The 18,149-nt window shown below is 33.3% G+C and overlaps 1 long non-coding RNA gene across 1 annotated transcript in view; it reads right to left on the bottom strand.

Moving 5' to 3' along the window:
- Positions 1-355: 355 nt before the first annotated feature.
- Positions 356-18,149, bottom strand: part of LOC309974690 — a 392,233-nt gene continuing 374,439 nt past the window's right edge. Inside the window, exon 2 of the long non-coding RNA XR_014326896.1 lies at positions 356-461. This is a non-coding gene — a long non-coding RNA (uncharacterized lncRNA). The remainder of the gene's footprint in view (positions 462-18,149) is intronic.

Here is an 18,149-nt window from a genome sequence, read left to right as displayed (position 1 = left end):
ACAGACGCCCTCAGGTGACCTACACACAGAGGCAGGTCCAAATCCAAAACCGAACCCAGAAGGAGTGTAAACAAAGAAAAAAAGGGGAGATTTCTGCCAGCAGCCTCAGGAGCAGAGGATTAAGTCTCCACAATCAACTTGATGTACCCCAGATCTGTGGAATACCTAAACAGACAATGAATCATCACAAATTGAGGAGGTTGATTTTGAGAGCAAACATATATATTTTTTTCCCCTTTTTCTCTTTTTGTGAGTGTGTATGCATATGCTTCTGTGTGTGATTTTCTCTGTATAGCTTTGTTTTTACCATTTATCCTAGGGTTCTGTCTGTCCTTTTTTTTTTTTTTTATTTAAAAAAATTTTTGTCTTAATAATTATTTTTTATTTTAATAACTTTATTTTATTTTATCTTCTTTCTTTCTTTCTTTCTTTCTTTCTTTCTTTCTTTCTATTTTTTCTCCCTTTTATTCTGAGCCATGGAGATGAAAGGATCTTGGTGCTCCAGCCAGGCATCATGGCAGTGCCTCTGAGGTGGGAGAGCCAAGTTCAGGACACTGGTCCACAAGAGACCTCTCAGCTCCACGTAATATTAAATGGGAAAATCTCCCTGAGATCTCCATCTCAACACCAAGACCCAGCTTCACTCAACGACCAGAAAGCTACAGTGCTAGACACCCTATGCCAAATAAATAGCAAGACATGAACACAACCACAACCATTAGCAGAGAGGCTGCCTAAAATCATAATAAGTCCACAGACACCCAAAGATAGCACAAGGAAAGAAATCATAAAGATCATATCAGAAATAAATGAAAAAGAAATGAAGGAAATGATAGCAAAGATCAATAAACCTAAAAGCTGGTTCTTTGAGAAGATAAACAAAATTGATAAACCATTAGCCAGACTCATCAAGAAAAAAAGGGAGAACACTCAAATCAATAGAATTAGAAATGAAAAAGAAGTAACAACTGACACTGCAGAAATAAAAAGGATCATGAGAGATTACTACAAGCAACGTTATGCCAATAAAATGGAAAACCTGGAAGAAATGGACAAATTCTTAGAAAGGACATTCTTAGAAATGGACAAAATCCTTCCGAGACTGAACCAGGAAGAAATAGAAAATATGAACAGACCAATCAAAAGCACTGAAATTGAAACTGTGATTAAAAATCTTCCAACAAACAAAAGCCTAGGACCAGATGGTTTCACAGATGAATTCTATCAAACATTTAGAGAAAAGCTAACACCTATCCTTCTCAAACTCTTCCAAAATATAGCAGAGAGAGGAGCACTCCCAAACTCATTCTATGAGGCCACCATCACCCTGATATCAAAATCAGACAAAGATGTCACAATGAAAGAACACTACAGGCCAATATCACTGATGAACATAGATGCAAAAATCCTCAACAAAATACTAGCAAACAGAATCCAACAGCACATTAAAAGGATCATACACTGTGATCAAGTGGGTTTTATCCCAGGAATGCAAGGATTCTTCAATATATGCAAATCAATCAACGTGATACACCACATTAACAAATTGAAGGAGAAAAACCATATGATCATCTCAATAGATGCAGAGAAGCTTTCAACAAAATTCAACACCGATTTATGATAAAAACCCTCCAGAAAGTAAGCATAGAGGGAACTTCCCTCAACATAATAAAGGCCATATATGAGGAACCCAGAGCCAACATCGTCCTCAATGGTGAAAAACTGAAACCATTTCCACTAAGATCAGGAATAAGAGAAGGATGCCCACACTTACCACTATTATTCAACATAGTTTTGGAAGTTTTAGCCACAGCAATCAGAGAAGAAAAAGAAATAAAAGGAATCCAAATCAGAAAAGAAGAAGTAAAGCTGTCACTGTTTGCAGATGACATGATACTATACATAGAGAATCCTAAAGATGCTGCCAGAAAACTACTAGATCTAATCAATGAATTTGGTAAAGTAGCAGCATACAAAATTAATGCACAGAAATCTGTAGCATTCCTATACACTAGTGATGAAAAATCTGAAAGTTAAATTAAGGAAACACTCCCATTTACCATTGCAACAAAAGAATAAAATATCTAGGAATAAACCTACCTTAAGGAGACAAAAGACCTGTATGCAGAAAATTATAAGACACTGATGAAAAAAGTTAAAGATGATACAAATAGATGGAGAAATATACTGTGTTCCTGGATTAGAAGAATCAACATTGTGAAAATGACTCTACTACCCAAAGTAATCTACAGATTCAATGCCATCACTGTCAAGCTACCACTGGCATTTTTCACAGAACTAGAACAAAACATTTACCAGTTTGTATGGAAACACAGAAGACCCCGAACAGCCAAAGCAATCTTGAGAAAAAAAAAAAACAGAGTTGGAGGAATCAGGCTCCCTGACTTCAGACTATACTACAAAGCTATAGTAATCAAGGCAGCATGGTACTGGCACAAAAACAGAAATATAGATCAATGGAACAGGATAGAAAGCCCAGAGATAAACCCATTCACATATGGTCACCTTATCTTTGATAAAGGAGGCAAGAATATACAGTGGAGAAAAGACAGCCTCTTCAATATGTGGTGCTGGGAAAACTTGACAGGTACATGTAAACATATGAAATTAGAACACTCCCTAACACAATACAAAAAAATAAACTCAAAATTGATTAAAGACCTAAATGTAAGGCCAGACACTATCCAACTCTTAGAGGAAAACACAGGGAGAACACTTTATGACATAAATCACAGCAAGATCCTTTTTGACCCACCTCTTAGAGAAATGGAAATAAAAACAAAAATAAACAAATGATACCTAATGAAACTTCAAAGCTTTTGCACAGCAAAGGAAACCATAAACAAGACCAAAAGACAACCCTCAGAATGAAGGAAAATATTTTCAAATGAAGCAACTGACAAAGGATTAATCTCCAAAATTTAACAGCAGCTCATGCAGCTCAATATGAAAAAAAAATCCAATCCAAAAATGGGCAGAAGACGTAAATAGAGATTTCTCCAAAGAAGATATACAGATTGCCAACAAGCACATGAAAGAATGCTCAACATCATTAATCATTAGAGAAATGCAAATCAAAACTACAATGAGGTATCATCTCACACCGGTCAGAATGGCCATCGTCAAAAAATCTACAAACAATAAATGCTGGAGAGGCTGTGGATAAACGAGAGCCCTCTTGCACTGTTGGTGGGAATGTAATTGGATACAGCCACTATGGAGAACACTATGGAGATTCCTTACAAAACTAAAAATAGAACTACCATACGACCCAGCAATCCCACTATTGGGCATATATCCTGATAAACCATAATCCAAAAAGAGTCATGTACCAAAATGTTCATTGCTGCTCTGTTTACAATAGCCAGGACATGGAAGCAACCTAAGTGTCCATCAACAGATGAATCGATAAAGAAGATATGGCACATATATACAATGGAATATTACTCCGCCATAAAAAGAAAGGAAATAGAGTTATTTGTAGTGAGGTGGGTGGACCTAGAGTTTGTCATACAGAGTGAAGTAAGTCAGAAAGAGCAAAACAAATACCATATGCTAACGCATATATATGGAATCTAAAAAAACAAACCAAAAAGGAAAGGTCATGAAGAACCTAGGGGCAAGATGGGAATAAAGACACAGACCTACTAGAGAATGGACTTGAGGATGTGGGGAGGGGGAAAGGTAAGCTTTGACAAAGTGAGAGAGTGACATGGACATATATACACTACCAAACACAAAATAGATAGCTAGTGGGAAGCAGCTACATAGCACAGGAAGATCAGCTCGGTGGTTTGAGACCACCTAGAGGGGTAGGATAGGGAGGGTGGGAGGGAGGGAGATGCAAGAGAGAAGAGAAATGGGAACATATGTATATGTATAACTGATTAACTTTGTTATAATACAGAAAGTAACACACAATTGTAAAGCAATTATACTCCAATAAAGATGTTAAAAAAAATGAAATGATGCTTAACAAAATACATACTTATGTAATAATTACATTAATCAAATATAATATAAAGTAATACATATTTTTAAAGAATCATTTGCCTACTTTTTAAGTCATATTTCTTAGACTGGATTAAGCTTAATGAATATAGTTAATTTTAGAAAAATAGACTTTTCAAGTCAAATATTGGTTTTTGTTTGTTTGTTTGTTTGTTTGTTTTTGTGGTATGCAGGCCTCTCACTGTTGTGACCTCTCCCGTTGTGAAGCACAGGCTCCAGACGCTCAGGCTCAGAGGCCAGGGCTCACAGGCCTAGCCACTCCACAGCATGTGGGATTTTCCCGGAGCGGGGCTCGAACCCGTTTCCCCGGCATTGACAGGCAGACTCTCAACCACTGCACCACCAGGGAAGCCCTCAAGTCAACTATTGTTTTTTAAACAAAATTGTCAATGCCTACAAATTCTAGTAGCACTAATAAAGTAAATTACTATTACAATTTCTTGTATTGCTAAACGAGAAGTATAGATTAAATACCAAGATGATATTAATAGCCATGAAAATGAGACAAATTCTCTCTCCTGATTTTGAATGTGCTATTATTTGAGAATAATTAGTTGTAAGTTATAAAGTCTTCACTTAAGATATGTATATGTAGGGTTTTTAAGATCAGGCTAGATATCGTATTCTTCTTTGCTTCCCATTGCCAAGCACAAGGATTAAGATACAGAGGTATCTAATAAGAATGGTGATTTAAAATCAATGAATGACTTTCTCAAATTAGAAGTGACCATCATTATGTGGGAATTTAGAGTACTGCAGCAGGGTAAATGTACAAATAATCCTTCATTTATCTCATCTATTTCTGTTTGCCATTAATTTAATCAACCACAAAAAATTAGGTGAGTGAAAATCTAAAATATAGTCTCAGGAGAGATGTTAAATATCATCATACATCAATGAGATACGTGTGAGATTTTCACAGAAGATAAGAAAATTAGAGGATGAAGAGAAATAAATGTTGTACTGGCATAAGGCAAGCAATAAATTGCTGTATATTCTCAATACTACAAACATTCTATCAAGGAGATATATTTAGGAAGGTAATCAAGTACCCTTGAAAGATAACAAGAGAGCAATACATCATATTTTAGGAAAAATCTTTTGACATGCTGATAGTGTTTAACGAGAGCACGTAATAGAATGGCTATATACCTATAAGCCTCCTGTCTGTGACAGTGTAATTTTTTTTTAAATGAATTGGCTGTAATCCTTTAATTTGCAGTCAATTTACCTGAATATCTTTCGGGTAATAAAAGTAGTTTGGAAAATTCCCATAAACTAAGAGTTAGCGCTTTGCTACATGCTAAGGTTGTGATGCTTAAACTTTGGTATTTAGAAAGTTTATATTTTTAACAAACTACCAAGCTGTTTTCAATATACCTCAAAGTATAAAAATAATTTCTCTTGGAGAAACTCTGATTACCATTTCCTGACAATAAACATTCATACTGTAGGAGACAAATATGGACTATGTCTCAAGTATAAGACAAAATAAATTTTATATAAAAAAATGTTGTGAGTTCCATAAATATATTCAGTAATAGATGACTTTTTCAAAGGTTTTCATCAGTCTTCTATTTTCTTTATCTCAGTGAAGTGTTATTGCCCTTTCTTTTCCAAGTAAATGCTATTATCTGACTATAGGTTAATGTTTCCTTTTGCTTTCACGAGAATCTTTGATTCATCACTCATTTCCTAAATATTCTTTAATAAAAACCCTAGCTTCTTCCTCTTAACATATAAAAATCTTTTAAAATCAGTCTGACCCTATGTCTCATTACACTTTTCCTTCAACATTCAACCTTTTAAAATATGTTATTCTCCATTTATTTACTAGCTAATATCTAGTTAGTTTTAAAAAACACTGGATTATTTCTTCTGGATTATTTCCTTGCACTGCTCTGAAAAAAGTCATCAAGCCCATCTTAGTTGTGAAACCTAAAGGATACCTTACAGACATAATGAAGCTTCATTATTTACTTAAAATCTCTATAATTTTTCCCACTGTCAGGACTAGCCATTTATTCCCTATACTTGAAACCTATACTAAATTTTAGTATAGGTTTCCTCTTCTTCAAACCCCCTTCCCTTTCCTGCCTCTTAACTAAAAAACATTAATTTTGTAGTGATCTTTTTAAATATTAATTTTTCTAAAAAGTCTTCTTTGCCCTCGAAGACTTGGTTAATTTATCCTACACCACCATGTAATTATCTTTGCAAAGTATGTATACCTCATTAGAAATTGTTTCCTTAGTTGTTATCTTTCCCACTAGATTGCCAGCTCCTATAGCATAGGATCCAGGTCTTTCTTGCTAGGAGGCATGCAATAAATATTGTCTGAATGGATGAATTGCCACCCCTAATGTTTGCCTTTAATGGCAAGCTCCTTCTTATTATAATGATCAATCTTTTTCTTTCCACTATCTTTATTCTCTCTCTTAGAGGTTTCTAAACACTATTTAAATGCCCTTCTTATATCTTGACAATTTCCCACTTTATAAAGCCAACCATTTACGTGTAGAAGCTAAGATCTTACATTACTTCCACTCTTATACATGGATGCAGGTTTGTGACCTGGGCTCCACCAATTTGAATAAGACATATTCATCAACAAGCAGTTTGAAGAAATGAACACCACAAGGAATCCATTTTTCATGTAAGACTTTCCACAACCACAATGCAGAGTTTCTAGTGTCCAATTCCCAGTGCAAGCAGTGTCCACTGGAATGTTTGTGCCCAGTGTGACAGGGGATTTTGCAGTGGAGAATCCTTACAGTGTGTTGTATCATAACCTGACCCTGAGCCAAACTCTCTTGTCTTCCCAGAGATCCACTGAGCTAACAGATTTTATTACATAAATCCCTTTCCTGATTAAGCAAGTTAAATTGGATGTTGTTTTGTTCAAATATGAGCTCTGATAGATATACATCCTGTTTTCTTGAGTCATAGTTTTCCATCAGTTTTGTAGATTTTTCTTCTTATTCCATATTTACATTTATTAATTTAGTTATTCATGAAATGTAAATTGAGTTCCTGTAGATATCAGGAACTACAGTAGATGCCAGAGATTTTTCAGAGAGAGAACAGAAATATTTCCTGCTCTGTATTGCCCATATTCTGGTCTGATTCAGAAAATAATATTTCATGAGTGATAATTGTATTGAAAAATTAAGTAGGTGAATAGTTAGTGACTGGTGGCATATGCATGCTATTACAGATCTGATGTGCAGGGAAAGTTTCTCCGATCTGGGACATTTCGTGAGAAAATTACAGCTCCAAAACAGTCTTTGACTTTCTGGAGGAACCACATTGTAAGCAGAGCAAACAGTAAATGCAAAGGCTTTCAAGTGATAGTGTGAATCATGTGTTAAAAAAAACAAGGATTCAAAAAAAAATTAAAAAAAAATTAAAAAAAAATTAAAAAATAAAATAAAAAAAAAAACAAGGATTCCATATGGCTGAGGACAGTGGGTGAGGGAGAGCTAAAGGAGATGAGACCAAAACAGTAGCGGTGGGCAGACCATGCAGAACTTAATAGAACATTGTAAGAACGTATATTTCACCATGAATGAGTTTGGAAGCCATTAGAAATTTTAAACAGAGGAATGATATCATCTGGCTTTTCATCTAATACATCACTAAATGATGGCTCTAATGGTAAATGGACTGAAAGAGCATGGGTAATAGTAGAAATAGAGAAATCGATAGCTTTACTAGAAAAGAGGTCAGAACACCAAGGTTGGGCTTTTCAGTCACAAGAAGAGAGATAACTGGCAAAACAGACTGGAAATGTGAGAGGAGGAAAAAAATAAAGAATATGTCACAGAAGGCATTTGAAGACAAAATTTCAAGGAAGGGGACGTCAACAATATCAACTGACGTGTTGACAAAATGAGGACTGAGAGTTTGCAATATGGAGGTTATTGATAGTATGAACTTAGAATCCTTCATTTTGCTTACACCATCCCATTATTATCTACTGCTTGATGACATCCACATGCCTTGTCTTTTTTTCTGGTACCTATATTTGATAACTAGATGCTTCCAACCCAGATTGTTTTAATCAAATTCAGACCACTTTTCCAAATTCTATTGGATATTTCCACTGAAACTCAACATATTCTATTCAATAAATTCTTCCTTTACTCCCACCTAGATTATTTTTCTTTAAGTCTCCTTTTGAGTTTGGCAGAAAATTTAGATTTTATGAAATTTCCATGATTCATAAATCATATTAATTTCATCTCTGAAATATCTATCAAAACTTTTCCTCCTATCCATCTTATTACCACTCAGGAGTTTACACCCACATTATCACTTGGGTTATTGCTATATCCTCCTTGTCAGTATTTCAGTCTTTAGCCTTACTTCTCTTTTGATATTCTCAAATCTCCTTTCACACTAATTATTCTGAAGGGCAAACTTGACAATATGATATTCCTGCTCACAATCATTTTGTGGCTTCCTGTTACATCAGGATGAAAATCTGCATCTCAGGACATGATATTCCTGATACACCCTTGCATATTAGTTAAATTGAATCTCTGACCTGTATCTCTGGAGCTGTGCTCCAGGAACTCTCAACTATTTTTATTTCCCTGAAATTAGCATGCTTTCTCTCACTTTCAATGTGTTTCCTTATTCAGCTTTCTCTGCCTGGACTACTTTATATGTTTGTCCAAATGGCCCTGGGAGTGGGGGGACAGTATTAACACTCTTTGTAAGCTTGAAAGTATAATAGAGACAAAAATTTAACTCATTTATAAATCGTTATACTGAATTTGGCTAGCTATTGGGATCTAACAGTATTTCTAATATGCAGGCCCTTGAATGTGTCTTTTTCCCACATGAATGAATGCCAGGCAAAAGGTGTTTATGTGGTCTTTATGGAATTCCTAGAAAGCATTTAATTGATTTCAACACAGTGTAGGAAACATAATTTAACTTATGAAGTGTTTAATTCTGAAACAGTAAAGAGAATGTTAAATAGATTAATATATGCAGAACCTAAATTTTGATCATTCAGGTATATGATAGTAAATAAATATATGTTTCTTTATATATATTATTGCAGTATAACCTTCAGGATCTTAAGAGTTTATTATTAAAAAACACATACATAGTAAATTCATCTAGAATATCACAGGAAAATCATTCTTTAAACAGTATTTGTGATAAATTTTCATTTAGAAATACAATTGATCAGAAGAGCATTACATAGAGTTGTTTAGAATGGCTTGAAATCCTGAGAATACGAACATTGAATAATAGAAATTATTCTACCTATTTGAAAAAATATTCAGACCATTTATGAACTCCTCACAATTTACCTTTAAGAATCAAAGTTACTTATCATTATAAGTAATAATCATACCTCAATGATAATACCTCAAACACCTATGATACCAAAACTATGAATCAAGCAAATGTTGCAGGTTCTGTGAGAAAACAGACTGGTAGAAGCACTATGTTCTAGCACTGACGTAAATGTTAATATCTGGAAAAGCAGCATACATGGTAACTTAGACCTGTGTTCTGCTTATAAACACATCGTTAAGAAAATTATTGTTTGCTATTTCAGGAAAGTAAGCTTACAAACTTATTTTTAAATAAAATAATTAAATTAGAGACACAAGAATTTTCTCTATATAATAGAGTTCTAAAGATAAATTTTTATTCCCCACTCCTCACCCCCAGGCCTATGCAGCCACTATTCTACTTTTGTCTCTCTGAATTTGCCTATTCTGGACATTACAAGTAAATGGAATCATATAATATTCTGTTTGAATTATTTCATAGAGTATAATGTTTTCAAGGCCCATACATGTTTTTAACATACATCAGTACTTCATTATTTTTTATCGCTAAATGATAGTTCACATATAGATATACATTTAATTTATCCATACATCAATTGAAGTCTATTATATATCTGGGGGAATATATTACCCTGCAAAAAAGCCTGTGGTGGTTATAGCCTTAAAAAAATTCTTTGTCACCAAAACTACACCACCAGAAAGAGGTGTAAGAAAATAGAGAAATCACCAAGAAGCATAAAGTCTTCATTAGTCACCTCACTAAGGGCAATGGAAAAGACACAACTAGTGAATCAGGTGGGCAATAAGCTGAGTTTATTCTTGTGTGCAAACTTTCCTAGGAGCAGGGTTGTAGACATGTACTCCATGTGTTATTTCTAGATCTTTGCATTTTGGAATACAGGTGTATAACTGCAGAGAACAGTCAGGCTCTAATTTCAAAGATAAGTTCAGTTGATCTAGTACTCCAGCAAAATAATAGCAATCTAAAACAAGACAACAAGCAACGTCCTGCATAGTTGATGATACATTTTGCTAGGTTTCTTCTATTGGATTAGATAGGGAAGACATTCAGTATGACACAAGTGCCCTCATAAACATGAAACAATCGCTTCCTTGTAAAATATCTGGTAATCACAAGCAAGGTTATTTTCTATGTCAATGATGTCATTGGTATATATGTTTTCTCAATAAATACATGAAACAATTCAAACTTAACCAAAATTGTTGTTAAACACCAAGATTGCTATTTCCCTTGTTAATACCCATGCCCTTGGAGTTTTATATATACCCTAGGATTTACGATAATTTTAAAGTTTAACAGTTATGCTTAACCTCTGTGTCAGATGTTTTGGGGCTAGAATACTACACTATGGATAAAATGGTCTTGCCAGACTTAATTGCAAGATGTTATGGTGTCATAAAACAGTTAAAGCCTGTCTTGAAAAAAAATTACCTAATTGCTTATATTGTCCATCATTGTTAATGCTTTGCTTTTATTTGATTTCATAATAATTATAAGCAAGTATAATATTCTGAATCACATTTACTTTATTTTTTAACAAGTTTTTAAAATCACAAAACTTAAGGGATGTATGCAATATTAGATAGAGTGATTCTTGACTTCCACTGTAACAACCGAAAATGAAATAGACATTCATCACAGATGTGCACTAAAGAGGTCAGGAGTGCAGGATGCATAAGAAATGTACTAATATGTAACAAGTTCTACACTAGGAAAAATAAGGAATATATTGATCAAATAGACTATGAAAAGAGAGTTTTTAAAGTTGTATGTGATCACCTCTCACTTTCATCTTGTGGAAATGGATAGTTAATTACATTAATGTAAACCAATTAGATACTTGTCGAGTATTCATATAAATTTAAGTAGATTGAGCAAAATGATTGGTTATAATCACAATATAGAGCCTTTTCTCATTTTGTCTCTTACAATTTTATTGAAGAAAATCTATATTGATATATTAAGATATATAATGGATATGTTTGTGATCATAAAATTTGAAATCTATAGAAAGCTTTAAGGAAAAAGAATATTATTTATGAGGTAAAGATCAAAGTACATTTACATGCTCATTTAAAAATGAGCCTAAGGGCTTCCCTGGTGGTGCAGTGGTTGAGAGTCCGCCTGCCGATGAAGGGGACATGGGTTTGTGCCCTGGTCCGGGAAGATCCCACATGCTGCAGAGCGGCTGGGCCCATGAGCCATGGCCGCTGAGCCTGCGTGTCTGGAGCCTGTGCTCTGCAACGGGAGAGGCCACAACAGTGAGAGCCCCCACGTACCGCAAAAATAAATAAATAAATAAAAATGAGCCTACTTCAAATGCTCCAAATTCATTCATGTGGAAGTTACTTCAAATTGTAAAGAAATTACTGAGTTCCATTATTTAATGAATATACTCACATTTTATATTCTAAAATTATTTCAGTTAACACAAATATAAATGAGATTTGTTTTTTCTTTAATAAGAGTTCACCTCTCCCTTTTTTTGTTGTTTCAAGACACTGAAATAGGAAAAACAAAATCAAATCTTGAGTGTGGCAAGGAATGTAAAGTACCTAGCTTTGAATAATAACAGGAAATACTGACAGTATAGGAAACATGCATTTGTGAATTTTGTTTTCTTTTTAATTTTTTTTTCTTATGTTGGAATCAAAAAGAAACTTGATGAATTTGCTTTCTTTTATGAGTGAAATTAGAACACATAATTCTAGATTGTATTTTCAGTTTCTAAGTACAATCTATAAATACAAATTAGGTAATGTCATTTCACTATAGTAAGTTATGGAGTATCAATATGTGACCTACAATGTTTAAATTCATAATCTATATGCAGATATTTTTGTTTTGTTTTGGCTTCTAGCATTTCATTAATTGGATGATTTCAAGGGTAGTGATTATAACATACAATGTTTTTATACACCAAATATGTTGTAGTTTAGTTTATTAATTAAAAATCATTTTAACTAAAATTTAAATATGTAATCAATAAAAATATCATAAAAACTTATTTTAAAATAATTGGCATTTTTACATATTTCAATAGATATTCATGATTCTCTAGTAGCTTAAAGGAATTTTTATTAAACAATACACTTCACTAAATAATATTTCTAAAGTTCTATGTTTCCCCCAATGAAAAATTATCCAAGGCAAAATGTTTATTGTGGGCAGTTTTGAGTATACTTAACTCAGCCAAGTGTGCAAAATCATTCAGTACAAACACATGAATAACAGTTGTTAAGAAATATGTGCAGAGGCAAAGCTATTACAAATATATAATATGTAATTTCATGTAAATATGAAGAACCAAAATAATCACTATATTTCAGAAAGCCATTCATATACTTAAAACTTTGTTTTTATGATTTTGAACAGTAAGAAATAAAATCAATTGGTTTCTAAACTGATTAAGTGAAGTTAATTTAGTTTTGTTCTGCTGAGAACTATAGTTGAGAATTATATTGAACTGTTCTAAATAGCCTTTAAAAATACACAATATATTTTAACTTAGGTATATGTATATATAACAGGTCTGATATGGACACATATGATTGCACAGAAATATAAGGAAAAGTGACTTATACATAGGTATAATGCTGATTCATTGTGTTCCTTTTAAAACTAAGAGACTCCCTTTGCTTCTTTCTTCTTTTCTTTTGTAATTTTTTGGGTTATGGTTTACACAAGCAACATATCTGCTTTACGTGAGTTATAGGCATAATGAACTCCTATGGATCCATCACCCAACTTAAGAACTAGAACACCTAGAATACTTTGCACCCACCCACATGCTTTCCTTTTGTGTCATTCCTCTGTCACCTGTATCCCAAGAAGTAAGCATTATTATAAAATCTATTGCGTCAGTCAGCTTTTCTTCATTAATAAATCACTACAAAATTTGAGTAGAAAACAATATTTATTTCTTACTCATAATTCTGTGGCAAGGATGGGGTGGCTCTTCTTTGAGCTAAGTTTAGTTCAGTTCCTTTCCATACTTGTAGTCTCTAGGGCTCATGGAGAAGGTCAGAAACAAAAATGTGATGACACATTGCCATTTCCACTCACAGTCCCACTGACAAACAATTCACATAGCCAAACCCAACATCACAGGCATGTGTCATGGAGATGATATGTGCGTATGTGGGTGGGTGGGGGGGAATGTGTTACCTAGTTGGTGAACAATAATTTAATATTTATATCTGTATGTGTCATGTATTTGATTCTTCCCCTAAATTATGAGCATTTGCTTATGGCATTAAATTCCAAAGGGAGGGAAGAGAGGCTCTCACAGGTTACTGGTACTGTAAGGCAACAGGGTCAATAGCACCCTTCTCTTCATGTATTTGACGTCTATTTAGGAAGTACATAATATGCTCCAGAGACTTCTTTCTTTCTCAATTTTCCCCTTCTGATCAGTTTTATCATTTAAGATTTCATTTTGTGGCGTTCAAATTATAAAATATTTAAAGAAAATTATCACTGCTCTATAGCATAGCTAGTTAAAGCTATTATATTTATTTGATAATAATGGACAATTGCATGTTAAAATATATAGTGATGATGAATGGTATCCAATGAATTGTTGTAACTTTAAATTATTTCAGTGAAGTTATGCTTATAATAATTAGCTTAATTAGTTAAGCTTATAATAATAATATAATTATTATTAGCTTATAAGCTTAATTAGCTTATTATAATGATTAACTTTACCATTTAAATAACTAACAAAATAAAACAAATGACTTTATTGTCTGTTAGACTCTGATCTTATATGGATAATGCTATGAAAAAAGGTACCTTAATAAAATGACTGAATTAATTTATCAGTAGAAAGTTTGTTTCTCCAATAAGTCTTTCAAATATATCAGCAGTTGAATTTTTGTTACCAATCTATTTTGTAAGATGACATTTAAATTTTACAGTTTCTTGCTCTGTTTCATTCAGGTAGAATAAATTTCCTTTGAGAAAATAATGAGTAAGTAGTTTGGGCTCTTTTTGCACAAAACTTTTCAGTTTTCAGAAAATGTTTACAGAGGTAGATTTATCATTGTATTATTAGACAACTTAGGAATAACTATTCAAATTTAGGCATTTTCACTAATTATATAATGAGAGTTGAGAAACTTAATTTTAATTGCACATTGTTTGGGTCAAATTTATTTCACACAAATAAAGAATACTCAATAAGATTTGTAAAGAATCATCCATGTATCATATATTAATCAGTTCCACTTCTATTATTATAGGGTTCTTAAACTCCACATTAAAATGCTATCACAGACTGTTCAAGTGGGTTCTTTACCTCACAATGATCTAAGAAATCACATGCAAAACATATACCAGTTAGTACCTTTTGACACTGCCATAATAAAAATTCAAAATAAAAATGGAAGTAGGAGAGTGCAGTTTTTACAAAGTAATAAAGGAACTGACCTTAGACCCAATTATTTATCACAATCTGAAAAAGGAAAATGAAGAGCCAAGAGGCATAATGCAAATATCCTTTGCCCATGTAATTTTATATTATTTTTTTATTATTATTTTTTTTTGTGGTATGCGGGCCTCTCACTGTTGTGGCCTCTCCCATTGCGGAGCACAGGCTCCAGACACACAGGCTCAGAGGCCATGGCTCACAGACTCAGCCACTCCGCAGAATGTGGGATCTTCCCAGACCGGGGCACGAACCCATGTCCCCTGCATCGGCAGGCGGACTCTCAACCACTGTGCTACCAGGGAAGCCCCCATGTAATTTTAGAATCTGTTCTGGGAATTAGGGCCATATAACTTACTGTTTGCAAAATATTCAACATAAAAACTAGGTTTAAGAAACTTGCTTTAAGAACTTCCACAATGTTTAAGCCATATCACCAACTCTATGTTGCAATAGATGTTTGTATTGGTCAATATTTTAAATTGAGCATTTCAATATTTAGGAGTCTTTTAAATCCTCTCTCCACTTTCTGACCATTTGACAAGGAGAAGAAAACAATAACATACTAAGTCAGTTGTAGAAGGATAAATTCTTCAAGATTCCATTTATATGAGCTACCTAAAGTTGTCAAACTCATAGAAACAGAAAGTAGAATGGTGGTAGTCAGGGACTGAGGGGAGGGGAAATAAGGAGTTGCTGATTAATGGGTTAAGTTGCAGTTATACAAGATGAAAATGTTCTAGGGATCTGCTCTACATTATTGGGCTTAGTGTGAGCAGTATTGTACTGAACACTTCAAAATTTGTTAAGAGTGTGGTTCTAGTGTTATATGTTTTTTTTCCTTCTCACCACAACAAGAAAGAAAGAAAGAAAGAAAGGAGAAGAAAAAGAGACAGAAAGAAAGAGAGGGAGAAAGAGAGAAGGAGGGAAGGAAGAAGGAAGGAAAGAAGGAAAGAAAGAAAAAAGAAAGAAAGAAAGAAAGAAAGAAAGAAAGAAAGAAAGAAAGAAAGAAAGAAAGAAAGAAAGAAAGAAAGAAAGAAAGAAAGAAAGAAGGAAGGAAGGAAGGAAGGAAAGAAAGAAAAAGAAATGAAGGGAGGAAGGAAAGAAGAAAGAAAGAAATGTTTTCCCAAAGTATATCCAACAAAAATACATGAAAGCAATCATACCATTATTAATGACAGAGGTTTCTTAACTCAACAATTGTGAGAAAATAAATAAAACTTTTAGAAAGTTAGGATCATCATCATTATGATTCTCATATATCACGGCCATTGCATTGTTAGCCATTGCTGTTGGCAGATTCAACTTTCTTAGATAGTAAAATAAAAATTTCCAATTACAAAAGGACCTTCTGAACTCTGCATAATTTCATGTTCTTTAAAGCCATACACAGTGGGGACAGGTAGAGAGTAGTCCATGCTGGTTTTAAGACAGACTTACTTATTTCCAACATAAAGTGGGATGTGAAGATATGAAGGATATGTAGGTGTAAAAGAGGACATGTTTTTTCCTGTTTTGAATCATTGATTCTCTTAAAATATAATCTTTAGACATCAAATTAACTTTTGTGGAATTGCAAAACACATCAATATAAGTCATCTGAATTCTTTGCACATTAGATTGCTATACTTCCTGTTGAAAATAATCAATAAATTGTCATGGTATTAATTATATCATGTAAAATTGAAAAATGCACGTGGGCTATATCCAAAATTACTTATTATCAAAAGAATTTGTAAAACCAATATACTGTGGCTCAATCACATACATATTTTATAGCCTAAAACTTGTAATACTCAATTATTTACTCATTAACCAATCAAACAAATCACTTAACTATATATTCCATAATTTTTATATGACAATAATGTATGACTCAAATCAAATAACAAACGAGAATGCAATTAAAACTGTAAAATGAATACTCAAAGACAGTAATTGGCATACAAGTGAATTATGGGTAAATAAGAAAACACTGGAGACACAGTCAATCTTAGAATGTATTGTGTGTCTGAATATTTTGTTTGTGTCATGAAAGGCTTTAAAAAAATAGAAATATCCAGACAGGTTGGATTTTTTATTTGTTGCCCATGGTAAATTTCCACCAAGAAACCTTCTAGAGGTCTAGGCTTCTTGTTCTTCTCTATATTTAGGGCTTTGGAGGAAACAAGATGATTCCCCTATTTTAGTGCTGCTTCTATAGTCATTACTTTCTTCTCAGAATTCTGGTTATTTCAGCTACAGAAGGAAAGATCAGAAAGGAATTCCCCAGTAGCCCACTTTTCAAGCTATAACAATAAAATATAAATAGCAGCAGGTAGAAATAGTTTAACATGAAGATCAAGAGGGGCAAAATTTAATGAGTAAATTTTGCTGAAACAAGACTCAAAATCACTCTCCAATTCTGTTCAATCTGGGCTCAAATAGCAGATTGCCATTTTGAAAAATGAATCAGAAGAATTCAAATGTACTCAAAAGCTTCCAGGCATTCAGCTTAATTTCTCTTAGGTTCCCCCTCATTTCCTTTAGGCATTAGACTCATGACCACATAGCTGAGAAATGGTGCATACTGAGTTGTAAGTTGCAATATTTGTGATGGGAGGGATTGGAGGTAACTCATTGAAGAATTTTAATACTGAGCAGTTGCCAGAGGCTTGCAGAACATTGCAGATGACCCAGATATGAACGATTTTAATAAGGAATACTGTGAAGTGCAAAATGCCAACTAAGTTTCCAGAACTCTGCACTGAAAAATGGGGTATAGAGAGGAACATTTGGTTGTTAAGGCCCCAGTAGCAAAAAAAATGCTTTTGAAAGAATTAGACATTTTAAAAGACTACAGATGATGAATCTATTACATAAAAGTCAAAGGCTCTAAGAGTACTTGGTTAGGAAATAATAAATGTGCTAGCCCCACTGGGGTTATACAATTTTTTCCTCTTTTTTTTTAATATTTAAATGTACAGTAGACATCCTGGAATAATGACCAGAATGCAACCATAAGATAAAAGATTAAAGATGGGAAGAGGGGACCCTCTCAAAAGAGAAGTGAATTTTTTTTTCAATTTAGATGAATAAAATATAAGAATAAATAAAAATAACCTAAGAACTTCTTATGTCTTAAAGATAGGTTTAGATTTTTAATGATAAGAAAATATTGAGATGCCTCTATTTTATGAAATATTGATCAGGAATAGTATCAATAATAACTACATTTTTAAAGCCTCAATTACAACCAAGATTATTAATTTGAGCTCTAGAAAATATTGCTCTAAACACACAGTAGGAGCACAATAAATGCTACTTAATTTTAAAAATATTTTTATCCTTTCTGAAAAAGTATTGT

Source organism: Leucopleurus acutus (genome assembly GCF_964270905.1).
Source record: "Leucopleurus acutus genome assembly, chromosome: 18".
In the NCBI taxonomy this organism is placed as follows: Eukaryota; Metazoa; Chordata; class Mammalia; order Artiodactyla; family Delphinidae; genus Leucopleurus; species Leucopleurus acutus.
The sequence above is the reverse complement of the archived record's forward strand: the minus strand, read 5'-3'. Positions and strand labels throughout refer to the sequence as shown.